The following is a 15,807-nucleotide window of genomic DNA, read 5'->3' on the forward strand; positions in this document are numbered from 1 at the left end:
GACAGTGGTACTGGCAAAGGAGCTCCTTCTCTTGTATGAGCTGTTCCTGCACTGGAGGGAGGAGGGATAACATTAGCTCTAGCAGTGCAGCTATCCCTTTTGAGCACAGAAAAACCTTAAGGAGACAAGATATGGCAGGAGGGCCAAAGTAATAGATTCTGTTGGGCAGGTATCTGTGGAAAAACAAAAGTCCCAGCTGTTCTCTGGCACAATTTGCAAGTAGCAAAATTTTAAAACTGGCCCAAGCTGCCCAAAGTTATCTCTTCCTAATGCCTATTCACAGTGGGATTCTACTGAAGAAGGTGTAGAAGTCAGTTTAGCTTCTTTAGCTGAATCCTTTTCCTGTGTAACTTGAGCTGTCCTGCTTTCTTTGTACTACAGCACACCTGCTGATGCTGAGGGGCCTCCATGGCAGAAGCAGGATGGCAGAACATTTTACAAAGGAATGCAGCCCAGCTATCTTGACAAGTGCTGCATGTCAAGGCAGTCCTTCAGTCCAGTTGCTTCATGGTAAAGTTTTCCTTTTTCCTAAGTAAAGAGAAGGAAAATGAAGAACCTCTTGAACTAAAGACTTGTGTGTCACATGCAGATGAGAAACCAGTTTCATCCACTCAGAGATAGCATGTCTGTCCTGTGTCTGAAGGAGTCCATTATGACAGAACAAGATCCGAGATAGTCTCAAAATACTGATAGAAACTGCACTGATTCTCATAAGTTAATCATGTCAGATCCAGTCAAGTTAATTAGGAAACAATGTTCTTGTTCTGTGATCATCCATGTTTTATATCATTCCGTATTTCCACTAGCTGCTGGGAAAATATTAGCAAGCTTAACATTGAGGATGAATTCTATTTCTCATAGAGCTTTTTTTAGCTTAAAATCCATGTGACAAATCTTTTTTAAGGACTTGTCAGTCACGTTCCTTATCCATCCAGCATCCTTAGCATCAAATGCATCATGTACACTCAGCCAGGGCTGTGCTTAGCTTGGCATGAAGACACAAATGAAAAGTAAGCAGGGAAAAATTTTTCATATCATTTCATATCTCTGTAAGAAAGATATCCATGATAGAAGGTCTGTTTTGAATATTAAAAAATACAGAGGCACATCTTGTCTCCACAAGAATCAACAGTAGTTTCAGGAAGGACAAGTTTAGACTTAAAGACTCTGATAATTAGAGACATATCTGTTGATGATATTTTTGTATGGATGAAGGTATTGTTTGTAAGGAAAGCTTCCCTGAAGTATATGCCCTGCCACGTGTCCAAAATCCCTCACCTGTACTGATTTTATGTCACTTTAAAATTGTGAATGCTTTTAATGGCTATTGCTTCTGGACAAAAGTACTAGGTCATGAGGAATAAATATTGTTTGCTACTACTCAAAATGATTCAAGGACATTTTATGTTTCTCTGTAGGCAGTTATACTTGTCACATCATTTATTTTATCGAGGAAAGCTACAATTTTCCAGATTCTTTATGTTTTATTATATCTCATTTAAAGGAGGTAGAAATCAATTCTTTTTTTTTCTACATGTGAACAATAAATTCCAAACAATTTAAATGTTATTACTTTATTCATACCTCTGGAATGATTAAATAGCGCACAAACATTGACAAGACAAAAAAAAATTAAGTCCCAGAAGAGCAGGCCTTTTAATTTACTTTTTATTCTCTGTACACTCTAATTAGAGGTATATGCCACATTATCAACTGTGCCTTTAAAATAAAAAGCGTTTATTGAGGCCAGCTCTAGAGTTTGTTAGGGTTTTTAGGTATGGATTCTAAAAAGGCTGTAAGAGCAGTTTACCTTGTATAATAATATTTCCACAGAAGTTGGCTGTATTTTTTGTTTTCACCAAATGCCAGCCACTGTCCTCTGCCCTCCTTGGCACTTCTGCCTGCACCTCATGCTGGACATCTGCAACAGATATGGCCATACAGAAAGAAAAAGGGACTTGGGCAGAAGTGGGGTTTAGTGGGACTGTGCCTGCAGTGCTGTGTAGGAAACTCTGCAGTGAGGGCAGAACTGAGGGGCTGTGTGATGGCAGAGCCTGGCAGAACCCGTGACCCAAGATCCAGCCCTCCCATCCATGTCGGGGGCACAGGGGCACCTCCAGCCCTTCCACTGTGGGGGCACAGTGGCAGTTCCAGCCCTCCCACCCACATCGGGGGTAAAGGGGCAGCTCCAGCCCTCCCACCCATATCGGGGGTAAAGGGGCAGTTCCTATCCTCCCATCCGTGTCAGGGGCACAGGGGCAGCTCCAGCCCTTTCATCCATATCAGGGCACAGGGGCAGCTCCAGCCTTCCCACAATCGGGGACACAGGGGCATCTCCAGCCCTTTCATCCATATCAGGGGCACAGGAGCAGGTCCAGCCCTCCCATCCATGTCAGGGGCACAGGGGCAGCTCCTGCCCTCCCATCCATGTCAGGGGCACAAGGGCAGCTTCAGCCCTACCACCCTATCCATATCCAGGGGCACAGGGGCAGTTCCTGCCCTCCCATCCATATCGAGGGCAGAGGGGCAAAGATTAATGGGGATTAATGGGGTATTTCAGGGTAATTTTAGCTTGATTCTGTGTTCCTTTTGACATTACTCTCTGACTGCTTTGCATGAACATTGCTTCAGCTGAAGTCAGCCAGGGTTTGAGGTACATGCTGACTCTGTTCCTTTTGATGACTGAGTGCACCTTCAGCATATATTTATAGAAATTGCTATGGAAGGGGCTGGATAAACCACAAGGGCCAGTCCTCAAGACAGGAGCATCTGAACTGTGTCGTTCACAAGAAACATCCTTTGAACCTGCTTTAAAAGTCCCAGACTCTCCCTCTTCCTGCCCAATGATCAATTCCTGTGTCTCTTCTCATTAAAGCTCCTACCCTGGGATTTCCATACTTTGAAATGCAAGCCACCATTTTTTGTCCTGTAATGGATACCACAGGGAGCACACAGGTTCACTTTGCAACAAATGAAATGGAAAACCCTTTCCACATTCCATTTTCTGTGTTCTGTGCAACAGTGCAAAATCTTCTACCATTTATTGTGGCTTTTGGTACCTTTTTTTCATTGTTTCAGAGCTGTTACCCTGAAACCTGTGTGCAATAATCCAGCTGAGACTTTACAAATGTTCATTGGTATAGAAAGATTATTTTATATGACTGATGATGACCTAACCTAAACCAAGTTTCACCTTTTTGCAAAAGCAGGTCAACACTGCCTTAAGATCTCATTGAATCACCTGTATCTCCAGATTCTTTCTCTATGAACTGATACCTCTTCCCTTGCTCATTCAGATATTTCTTTTTCACCCCAAGGTGTGGCACTTTATGTCTTTCCATGGAAAGTAATCTTACAATTTTGGCTGGGGTTTCCCTGGATTTATAGCTACTCAACAGTTCAGGTTTCTAGATTTTCAAAAATATTGGAAAACGTTCTTGATATCGCAAGGCAAAGATCATCTGTACATGAGTCCAGTGCTTCTACACTTTGTTATTCTTGCCGTGATCACCCAAATCCTTTGGACACATCTAGCACTCCCCAAAGATGCCAAACAACAAGTCAACACAGATGGGACTCCCAGTGCTATCTCTATCTGGCCAGATCTGCAAGAATAAGGAACTTTGTGTCTTTTCCATCTGAGCACTGAAAAACAGCTTCAGACAATAATGGAATTGACACATGGACATATAAACCATTGGTATTTAAACCTGACTTAGCACTTCTTCTCTGCAAATAAGCATGCCCCTCACTATGGCTGGTAAATTTATAGGGTACTGAAAATACCGTATGTAATTAGACAAAATAAAAAGTTCCATCTAACTCATTACATTAAAAAGTGGAAATACCACTTTTGGTATTTCCACTTTTTAATGTAATGAATTAGATGGAATGTAATGAATTAGACGGAATTTGAGGTTTGGATTCAGGAAAAGAATAAAAATCAACTAATGTCAATCAGTTTCAACTCCGTGATCTCAGATTGTGTTTTTTACTACCCATGGAGTTACAAGTGAATTCAATTTTTAGATGGGATTTGAGTGGGTTTGTAAAGTGACTGGAATTAGCTTGTCCTCCATTCACTGGGAAAGTGAACAAACAAATAGAAGTAGGCCATTAAAATGAAACTATTGCATTAAAATGAAAACAAGTCAATGAAATATTTACTAGAGAGACTGTAACAACAATTCCTGCATTTTTCAGGTACCTTTATATTAACATGTCTGTACCCATGAAAGCGTGTTGTTAGACATGTGTGGATTGCATAAATATCCTGGGTCTGACTTGTGATGTTTCTTTTCTATACTCAAAAATGCTTGGCTCTGCACAAGAACTGTGCTATACAAGATACAGCCACAAATGGTGAGAATGTTCTCACTCAGTACCAGCTATTTATAATTTCACTGTGCAATCTTATCTAGCTTGTGTAGTAAACCAAGGAAACATATACAGAGAGCTTTGGCTGGAATGAGTCTTTTCCCCTCAGCCTTGGAGGAGATGTGATCAGTTAACTTAAAAGAGATGATTAACTGTTAGAAGGTCAAAGATAAGTGAAGTAAAACCTGTGATGTTTATAACAGATAGGGAAGCAGACTTAAGAAGGTGTGTAAAATTAAAGGTACAGTTTTGGATTCCTGCATAAGAATTTAAATATACTCTATTTACAAGTCCAAGAAAGTAGATGAGATGGTGATCCAACAGCACAAGTACATGTAGATTATATACATTGCTGCTCAGCAGAACAACTTCTCCTTGCCTTTTTCTTGATAGATTTCTCAGCCCTGCATTACTCTGTCATCACAAGCATTTTTCTGTCAGCACATGATCTTTTCTCTACATGTCAGTGACAAACATGTTAGCCCCATTTACACTGCAGAAAAACCACACTTCAGTGCACAGGTGAGAAATAGATCTATTGCCATGCTGCTTTATTGTATGGCAATTCATTTTTTGGATTTGCTGATGTGATATGCCTACTAGAGAATGCCAAGAACACAGCCTGAGGAGGGTAATGTTTTCTGGAGAACACTGTAGCAAATCAGTGTGTTGCCTTTGATTTAACAGAACTGTACCAGTTAATGCAAGAGAGGGTTTGATTAACAGGACTCCTGGGTAGGAAGGAAAGCACGTGGTCACTCTGTGGTTACTATCTGTGGTTCAATATCAGCTAAATATCTGCATAAGTAAAAATAATTTCAAGAAAAATCCTCCCTTGTTTTCTCTCTTTTCTTTTATAAATTTATGTGTATGGGTTAGATGCACAAGTTCTCATCTGTTTTGGAGCTGAAGTGAAAATGATTAGAAAGAAAGAAAGAAACAAGAAGAAAAAAAAAAAGAGCTCAAGATGAAAATGAAAAGCAGAAAGCCTTAGCTGGCCCTGTTGGAAACTGTCTTCAAACAGCTCTCATGCAAACCCTTGGTAAGAGAGATTGTTTTAGCAAGGTGATTTTTAAAAAAAAGTTGTTACTATTTTTAACCATTCAGTGTATCTCTTTTAAGAAAAACTCAACACTAGACAACAACAAAAACAAAAAAAGCAAGAAAGGAAGCAAGCAAACAAAAAAAGCTAACCTACAGCAAGGGATGGAATAAAAAGTGCATTTAAGATAAAACATAAAATCAGCAGAAAAGAGACTGATGTTTGAAAGGAGAGGCCTTGGGAAAAAGCACGTGGAAATGTAAGGAAAAGCAGAGCACAAAAGCTACAGCAGTACAAAGGTGAACTAAGAGGCTTGGTGAGCAGCTGGGAGAGAACAAAACCAGGAAATGTGCCAGTGAGTGGAAAAGATTAGTTTACTGTCTCTGATGCTAAGAACAGGGCAAAATCAAATGGATGACTCAAATCATGTAAGAAGGCAGATCCAGGAATTTTCAGGTCCTAGATATTGAACTGAGTACTATCTAATCAAATATATTTGAATAAACTCATATGGTTAGACTCAATGTTCCTTTGAGTCTAACCATTTCAGACTCTAATTTAATGTAGGTTATTTTTGCTCAGAAAGTGACTCATTTATGGAACCAACTCTCAAGATTCATGGGTCCAATTCTGAGCAAGAACTGTCATGTGGAGAAGAGGTGAGGAACCACACACCTCCCTCTTCCCAGGCTGTTCTTGGCTCATTCACTTCTCTGAGCACTGAATTCATTCACAAATTGGGAACAACTCCTGCTGTTACTTTCTAGCACATTTAGTAAAGTGCTGAATCCCAAATTAGTAGTGTGGTGTAGCTAGGTTTTGATAAATGTTCCTATAAATTTACTGCAGCATTCCCTGCTTAGTTCACAAAGGTTGCTCCTGTCAAAGGCAGAAGTAAGCTTGAAATTAAATATTTTTGAAGAAAACATTTTAAGATATAATTTTCTTCATAAACAGCTACAACAAGACTCAGCTCGATTTACATAATGATAGCATTAGCCTTTACATGCAGTTAATATGTAGGCTTTTAATTAACCTAACAATATTTTGCTGCCTGGCTGATGCATTAACGTGTATAAGTGAGCACTTGTCCATAAGGAATTTGTCAGACTGTCACCATAGACTAAGACAGGCAGAGAAGGCTCTGGGTAAAAACACCTGGGGATCACAGCAATCACTCTGAAGGGAATTAAAGCAATAGATTAATTGACCATAAGAGCAATATTCCTTGTTCATGAATCTGGATTTCCCTTGGCTGCCAGAATTGTAGATAAAAGAGGAAAACATTCTTGACCTTCTCTGTCAAATAAAATGCTTCTCCCTTTTCCTTTGTCTGATTTACAGAAAAGTGGATTTTTTTTTTTTTTTAGTGATTTAGAGTGTCTAAGAATTACAAAGAAAAGGTTTCAATAAAATAGTACCCAGGTTCTCATTTATTCTGCTATGTCCTGACCCATAAAGATAGGTAAGAGAATGTTTCAAAAGTTGTCAGCTTGTATCCTTGTAGTCTACCACACTTCCTGACTTCAAAGTCTGTGGCGCACCAGTGAGCCCGTGAATGCGGCACAAATGCTGGAAATAAAACTGCATGGAACTTTGGGAAAACAGCACTGTCTGCAGAGAGGTGAGAGGTGCTCAAATCTTTGCTCTGCCTGTAACTCTGTGCACTCCCTGGCAAGACAACTTGTCTGGCTTCCATTTCTCTATGTGAAAAATATCCCTTCACAGGAAATTCAGGTGCTGTTATTAATTAACCCCTAATTAGAAAATCATTTAAATAAGTGTTCAGTTAGACCTTTTTCTAAAGAGCAGTTAAAACATGTGCTTAAATTACATCCTGGATTAGAGTTTACCACTTACAAAATGCTTCATATCTAAAGACAAAAGATGGTACAGAAGAGTTATATATATAAGGTTTATTCATACACTGTTCAGTAGAAGAATAAAGTGATCATTTGACAGGGCTGTTAGCTTGTTTGCCTTTTTACTGATAGTGCTTGCTGGCTCTTTCTATGTGCATTATTTCTGGATTAATTATTTTAGTGGACAGAGCTTGAATAAAACACAGGCGCAACAGGGCTAAGCTGAGAGTGAACTGTCTGACCTATGAAATATTTTGACATAACAAAAATGTTCCATTTCCATATCACTGGGAAACCAAAACATTTCAAAGCATTTCAGCAGGGGAGGCATGTCTATGGCAAGGGCATTTCTCTGGGGTGCAAGAGATAAACACTCAAACTTGTGCTTTCTTACTCTCCTGCTGACTGGACAGGTAGTCACAAGCACAATTCTGGAGTGGATCTTCCCTGTCTCACAAAAAAACTCTGCCCTCCTTTTCCCTCTCTCCACTTTTTGTCCAAAACTTTATTTTCCTCTGATATTATTGGATTTGGGTAAATCTGTATATTCTGACCAAGTCAGGTTTCTTTAACAGACCTGTTCTCTCAGACAGCTGGGTCTCCACAGGTCTCACTCAGTCTTTGGTGGGGTCACTGCTCCCACCTTGACCTAGTCTATGTTTAAACTGCTTCTGTGACTATAACATCAAACAATTCTCTCAGAGGAGAGATAATCACTAATAAAAAGGTTAAAGCCTTTCTATTTGTTTTGGGTTCCCATTTCTGTCTCATAATGAACTGCCGGTGGAGGAGAGAAAAGAAAAAATAATATTGGTGTTTATGGTGGCATGTATTCTGTTTCAGAGGGATCAGTATCATCAGCAAAGCCAGGTGAGATCTGCCACTGCCAAATAATAGAACCTTGGTGGGCAGGTGTTCCACCAAGCTGGATCGGCAGTCTCTGTCACACAGAGACTTCCAAATATTTATTGGACATTTACAAGTAATTTCTTTTCTTCGAGTTGCAATAAATGGACAAATAAAATACTGTAATTGTTTTGAAGCATCAAAACAAGGACTACACACTCAGAAACAGCTCCAACTAGTGAAAAACAGTCCATCTGCCCAGCAATAGGTGTTACTGTGAAAGCACCACCCTTTGTCTCTACCCTCTGCACGAAAACCTACAGGATGGAGAATCATTTCCATCTCCTCACCCATGAACGAGATACAGCTCCAATGCATTGTCACCACCATGAGGAACTCCTGGGCTCCAGGGGATACAAGAAGTCCCAACCATACTGGCACTGAACTCCTGGGCTCCAGGGGATACAAGAAGTCCCAACCATACTGGCACTGGGACTCTTTGGAGACCTCACCTAGGAGTACCCCAGGTGGCAGAAAGCAGCTCCATTTCAGTACAGGCACAGCAGGACTGGGAATATCAGCTCTGACAGGCACTGGCAAACTCTCCTGCTGGTTCTGTACCCAACCAGCCACAGTGAAATGGACTAATGGATAATCATCTCCATCCTCTGGCCCACCAAATGATGAGGTACAACTCTGTGGTGGGTAAATCTCAAGCATGTCACATGCTGGGTGTGGAAGTTTGGCTGCATCGTCCTTGGGCAAGAGAGGAACATCCACAGCAAGAAGTAAAATCAATTTATGAAGGCCAGTTCAACTTCAGTGAGATCTTCATACACTGAAAAGTCATTTTAAGTGATATACAAATAACAAAACCATTTTGGGTACAAATTTGAGAAAAAAACATATACATAAATCTGTGTACATATATATGAGTGTGTATGAGTGTGCCAATTGAGAGAAGAAAAGAATGGGACATTATTGTTTGTGATTTTCACTTTTTAGCTACTTAAATCTCTTTATATATTTATACTGTAACACAAACCATCTTAGTGAAGAGATTATTCTGATGCTTTTTTCATTTTTGAATTATTAGTAAGTATACAGCAACTATTCAGGGAATCAAATGGTTAATTTCTTCCAGGAAAAGTAAAAACCCCAAGACTAGGAAAGGAAAATATTAAGCAAACATATAATGCTTGGATTCTAGTGCATCCCAGTGCTATTTTTTTTTCTCTACTGAATTCCTTATAAGAGAATAAAGACAAAAATGTACCTCCACAAAAGATTTGAAAATGTCTTATGGTGGAATAATCAAAGCTTTCTGTTTACTAAAATAATTCATTGGTTGCTAGAAACACCTTAGAATATATAAAGTTAAGTCATAACTCTATTGAAGTAAATTACATTATTAGTAAACATTCCTGTTCAATTCAATGAGGAACAGAACTTCATCAATAGCTCTTTCATCATTGTCTTTAGGTATTTTGGGGGCTTATTCCCTCTGATTTCTACAGACAGTGTTCCCAAGCTTACTAAAATTAGTGCAGCTCTCTTCCATGATCTCTTGTCATCCCAGTGCTTCTGGGATCAGGCCCAGAAAGAGTAAGGGGCGGCTCTCTGGAGAAAAGATAAAGTGTATGGAACTGGGCCAAAGGAGAAGTCTCAGGAAAAACACGGGGAAAAACCATTGCATAAGTCAGGCTGAACCTTCCCTGGAGCAGCTGGGTCAGCAGGGCTGGGGAAGCCGCTCTGAACCCAACAGAGCCTCTTGCCTTCAGTGACAGCCAACATGAGAAACCGGAGAAAGTTTAAATCCCCAGGCTCCCTGAGCCCTCCTCGCAGAGCTTCCCACCAAAAGGCTTGAAGGGTCTGTAGATTTCATATCATCAGCTGCTCACTTCCATGCACCATTGGAGAGAACTCAATCAAGTACATCAACAGAGGCAACACCTAAAGTTTTCTAGAATATTTCTGTTCCCCAAACAGATACTTAAGCACCAAGGATTTAATTTCTTTATTATTGATATTTTCTTTAGCTACTCTTCTATTTGCTTTTAACATAATACAAACAAGTTAGTGGAGGGGAGCTAATATACCATTGGGTATTATTCAGAGATTTCTTGTAATCTCTAATATACAAATATTGAGGGAAAAAAAAAAGGAGAGAATATTTTCTTATATAAGAGAATACAAGATATAAAAGGCATTCCTAGTAAGACATTCCAGCAAATATTTTAGTGATGTCATTAATGGTTTTTCCTTTAAGGAAAATAACATCACTGGCTTCATCTCTATGTATTACTGCTGAATTGCTAGTGCTTGTTCAGCAAAAACAGGTTAAAAGAGTTCAGCACCTATTTGAACTAGATCAGCATCCATGTAAACTGTATGACTGTGATTTAAATGGGTGCCTGTTTGGTTGAATAGATGGTACACTAATTGTTAGTTGATGACGGAAACTTATCTTACCAATATTTAATTATAGCTTTGGAAAGATTTTTTCTTTTGCAAATCAGAACGGTTTTGACATAGTGTGTTGTCTTGGATGCTGTTAGTATGTAACATAGCTAAGGGTTTCAGATAATTGCTCATTAGTAGAAGACATGTGAGTACATGATTCACATGCTGTTAATTAAACTTGTTAATAACTCTTGAAGCAGCTACCTGGGAACTCAGTACATGACAGTTTGCACCTATAAATGTGATGCAGATGACATGTGACTCAGAAGACCATCCACTGTAGGAAAATCTGATTTTCCCCAACACAGAACAGAGAGAACTGGGAAAACATTGTCCCTGCCTGGAAAGGAGACTCTACATCTCTCTCCATTTTCCCTTTTCTAAACACAAAGATTTTCCCTTAGAAAGCAAGTATTAAGGAAGTTTTTACTAGCACACTAACACATAAAAACACAGATGAACAAGAAATACGAGAATTGTTAAATGATGCAGCATCACAGGCCTGTTTACAGACTTGCAAATTGGAGAAGACTTGAGAAGACCAGAAACTATTCATTAATTGATGAAAAGGTTAATCCTGAGTAGAACAGTTATTTTCAGTAATATTCAGTGGTTTATTGCACAAAACCCAATCTGAGATAATTAGCAATGATCAATCTTTCCTTCATTATATCCCAGATTTGACTGTAGCAAGATTTCAGGGTGTGTAAGACAAACTCAAATGAAGAAACATAAGGTGATTAAAAATCAGATAAATTCAATCTATTTTGTTTAAGGCAGATATCATAGTGTACTTTCATCCATAACAAAACAGCTCATGGAGAACATATATGAACAGCTGAATACTGAAAAACTACTGAGTGGGAAAACAGTAAAGAAAAATATAACAAATGCCAGTTCCTAATAATTATATGAAAGTCTACTTTGTAAGTAGTAATGAAATAGTCCATAAGTATTAAGTACTAATGAAGATAATCCATAATCTCACTTCATACAGTGAAGGTAGAACAAAAAAATTGTCTACTAAATCTGAATGGTGTTACAATACTCTCCTCCACAAAGAAACAAAGTTGAGCCTTAGAAAAGACCAGTTAAGGGTGGTAACTAGGCCAGAAATTAAGTGAAAACAGTAACAGAGAACAAATAAGAGAAGACAGTGCTACCAGGTAAAGGAGCATATTTCTTCCTTCTGTTTCTCATGCAAGCAAAACACTATCCAACACTCACCCGCTTCAGATTGCAGTAGGCTGTTTATTCAGAGAGTCCTAAATCTCTGCCCTATATCTGAATTTCCTATTAATGCCTTTGGTGGACATTAATATTGCACTGCTTTCATCTAGATGTACACTTTGAAAATGGCTGAGCCAGACAAATGCTTCCCTTTGTGAATACATTAGAATCTGTGTCTGGGAAAGCAGACAGTCACTACCATGTTTTGCTCCATAAAAGCAAAGCCTGCATTTTGTTACCTTTGGAGGAGGCCTACTCAGCATATATGTTACACCAGCTCAGGAAACAATAAAATGTTAATTTGCCCATTGGATTCTCATTTAATCAAATGATTAAGTGATATGTTTTTCTTATTGCCTGGATTTTAAATTTCCTTCTCTTTCTCTAGCTTTAGGCATTGCTTATCCCTTTTATTGTTTCTCCTAATGGCTTATTTTCTGCTGGTAGATATTTCATCTCTCCCTCAGTACAGCTGTGTTAGTATCTCTATAGAGATATATGGAAAGCTTTACTGAATTTCTAAAAGATTCTGTCTAGATTTTTGGAAATAGTGTCCTTTGCACAGTGAGGTATCTGCTGACAGGAATGAGGGACATGTTATAAAAAAGCACGAACATGCACGAACATTTCAACAAAAATTAAGTGCTCAACAATTTTCAAAAATCTCAGAAGTCATAGATTGCTGATAGACTAAATGGTCTTTACCTGATCAAACCACTAGAAAAGTGTTTCATTTCAATGAAGGCAGCAGAGATTATTAACTGTGGTTCTTCACGCCAGTTGCTGGGAGGTGGCAACTCCAGCCCTGCTTCTCTCTAGTCAGTATTCACATTTGGAGGAGAGGAGAGCTCTCCTGGCCATCCCATCCCTGCAGTTCTGACCATTAGCTGAATCTTATTTGGCAACAGAATATCAATTGGCAGAAGAAAAACAATAAGCAACTATACAAACTAACAATAAATATGTCAATGTATACTAACTCCCTCAACAAATTCAAAAGATAATACAAAATACTATGTTTTGCTACAACGTGGTATCTGAGAAGCAAGAGCAAGGAAATGGAAAACAGCTACCTGTGTATACTCAGCTGAGGTAAATCACCACTGCTTTCTTGAAGCAAACTGAGTTACACCAATTTATAACATTGGTGTATATAACATCCTATATAACATCCTGCATTGGATAAAATTACTGAGACATTTGGATTTCCTGTTTCTTCCTGATTACAGAAAATGAAGAGCAAAGTAGCTGTGCAAAAGACCTGAAAACTGCATCCACCTGTATGTAATTGACCTAATGATAAAATTCACCATGGCCTTTGCTAGAAGAAAGTGTTCAGCATCTTGAGGCAGCCACCGAGCTGTATGTGCTTGAAAAAATCCTTTCTGACCAGCAGACTATTGATTCTGAAAAAAGCTATATTATCATAAATCTTGAGTGACTTGACACAGGTCAGTGCAGACAAAATATTAACCACTCTAAAGTGCTTTTAAAGATTCTCAGACTGAAATAAAGAAAAATATGATGTACACATCTCTCATATAGATTTTTCTTCCTTGCGTTTACATACCTCGTTCACTTTTTCTTACAGAAAATTGCATCTATGGTAGCCCACAAAAACCTTCCATCTGCAATCACATGAGTAGGCTGCACAAAAAAGTGATGAGGTAGGAATTTCTCTGTTGGACAAAGTAGATTTATTATTTTTTTAATTACTTCTGTGTTGTCAATTGAATTAATTAATCCAGGTCAAACAGCGTGCTCCTTCCCTGAATATCTCTTGAGATATCACCTAGCAATAGGTGATAGTTCTAATTAGCAGAATGATAAATAAACCAGTTCTAAATAGCAGAAACCAGAGTTTTGGGGATTTCTACTTTGTCAGGTCTAAAACATTCAAAATACCTTATATACAGGTCCTTCCAGCACTTACAAATTGGCATTGCCTGAATTAATAATTCCTCGTGCTCAGGGGTGCTGTGTTTGGAGTGCCAACAGTCCCATGGCAGTCCCACAGCTGGTGTGTTGGCATCTGGAATGTCCTTTCCCCTGGGATTTGATGGTGAGGGCAGACCTAAAGACTTTTCCTCATGGTCTGCATTTCTCCTCAGGAGATGGTAACACATAGAACACCACTCTGGTCTATTTTTCACAGGGGGCTGAACAGATAATGGGCTGAGCACCACACCTGTTTCCATCTACCTCAGAACAAGAAACCATTTAACAGGGAAAAATCATTTGAAGGATTTTGTAGTTTTAAGATCTTTAAGGTCTGATAATAGCACGGCAAAAAGTGCTTTAGGCTTCTTAAGTTCAAGCATATCCTGGCTGGGAAGATAGTCTCTCAACTCCTATGATTCTGAATCTGGTGTTATTTTCAGATGGAGCTATTTAACACACCAGAATGAATTTCTTAAAATCAGCCTTTTTCACAGTCTCTCACAAGTACTTACTGTGCTTACTCACTTTCTTGCAGAAAATTGCAATCTTATTTAACTGTGGCTAAGAAGCATGGATTGAAACTTAAAGGAATGTTCATGCATTGGACAATTTAGCTCCCGTCTTATATGAGCTTCTCATTCTCTTTTTCCATTATCTTCTCACTCACAGACATTAGAGAGAATTCCTTAGTGCTGTACCTTCATATTCTGATTGCTTATATCTAAAAAATTCATCCATAATTTTGTCTGCCTGATTAGCTTAAACTGTGAGAGAGTGGCTTAGCACGAAGCATTTACAATATTGTTAGAGGCATTTATGGTCCTGTTTTTCCCAAGTGACCTAATGAACACTATGCATAGACTGGAGCTGCTGGTTAGTACTGTCAGAGGAGAAATCTCTCTCTCCATTCACTCTGCAATCCCTTTCCTGAAAACAGGGGTCTCACAAAAGAATGTAAATCAACTCTGATTTTTAAAATATTTTACTCCTTGTAAATTTGCCTCAGAGACAAGCCCCATTTCTCTGCAGGGCTAGTTTGAAATCCTGGTGAGTCAAATCTTCTCTGTGACCAAGATAGTCTTCAGATATGTAAAAATACAAGGATATTGTCCAGAGGGGCATTTTCTCTGGAAGTATTAACAATCAAATTACCACAGAGGATGGCAAGCAGAGGAGAACAGGGACCCTAAAAATAAAGAGCAGAGACACAAACTGGTAGCAGAGAGATGCTTTATGCTATTCTATATAGCTTATTCTATAAGCTATTCTGTTTGTAGTGTATTTCTTGTTTATTATGATTGTTATTTTTTTTCTGCAGAAGGTCAGGTAGTTGAAAAAAAACCCGAAGGACAGATAGCTCTGTAGCAGAGGTCAGTAACAGAAAGGTTGCTGAGTTCTTAGCAGGAATTGAAGGGTTTGTCCTGAATAGTCACGTGTAATTTTTCTCCTTGAATAGTAATTACAACTTGACAGAAATACCAGTTTTTTCTAGATGACGATAGAAGCTAAGCATTGTTTATGAGCCTACACTTCTCGAGTAAATAGATTTCCCCTAATTTGCAATTCTAAAAATATATTTAAACCTATTTTTACATGGCTTCTGTTAACACAGGAAAGATCAAGTCAGGCAGTTTTTGACAAAATTTATTTTCCTTGAAAGGTGTTGTTTCATTTAAGCTGAATCATTAATGAGGCTGAACAGCTTTTGAAGATATGTTAAGCGAGGTTTTTGAACAATAAAATTTTGACCTATGTTTTGGTACAACTAAATTTTGAGAAAACATGTTCCAAATATTTTGTTTCAACCTGAAAATTCCAAACCTCAAAGTCTGCTGTGAAGCAGAACCTGCATCTTCTGCCCTGCACAGAAGTGGTGAGAATGCACTGCAGAACTCTGCAGATTCCTCAGCTGCCTGCAGTTTTCTCAGCAGTTTTATTATAGAATTAAATGAGCTGCATTTTAATTGCTTTCTAGGTTAATACACCCAAGAGCAAACTGCAGTATCTTGTTTAAGGTCTGCAGAAGTTCTTCTTGAGAACTGTGCA

General features: G+C 38.7%; 1 long non-coding RNA gene across 3 annotated transcripts in view; it reads left to right on the plus strand.

Annotated features, from left to right (window-relative positions):
- The window catches only part of LOC113458588 (uncharacterized), a 183,106-nt gene that overhangs the window by 39,801 nt on the left and 127,498 nt on the right, over positions 1-15,807 (plus strand). For 2 of the 3 annotated variants that reach the window (XR_012580113.1, XR_012580114.1), the window contains one exon: positions 382-8,118. The exons of the other annotated variant lie outside the window; for it this stretch is intronic. This is a non-coding gene — a long non-coding RNA (uncharacterized LOC113458588). Of the gene's footprint in view, positions 1-381; positions 8,119-15,807 lie in introns of those variants that run through there. 3 annotated transcript variants of the gene reach the window in all.

Source organism: Zonotrichia albicollis, chromosome 4 (genome assembly GCF_047830755.1).
Source record: "Zonotrichia albicollis isolate bZonAlb1 chromosome 4, bZonAlb1.hap1, whole genome shotgun sequence".
In the NCBI taxonomy this organism is placed as follows: domain Eukaryota; kingdom Metazoa; phylum Chordata; class Aves; order Passeriformes; family Passerellidae; genus Zonotrichia; species Zonotrichia albicollis.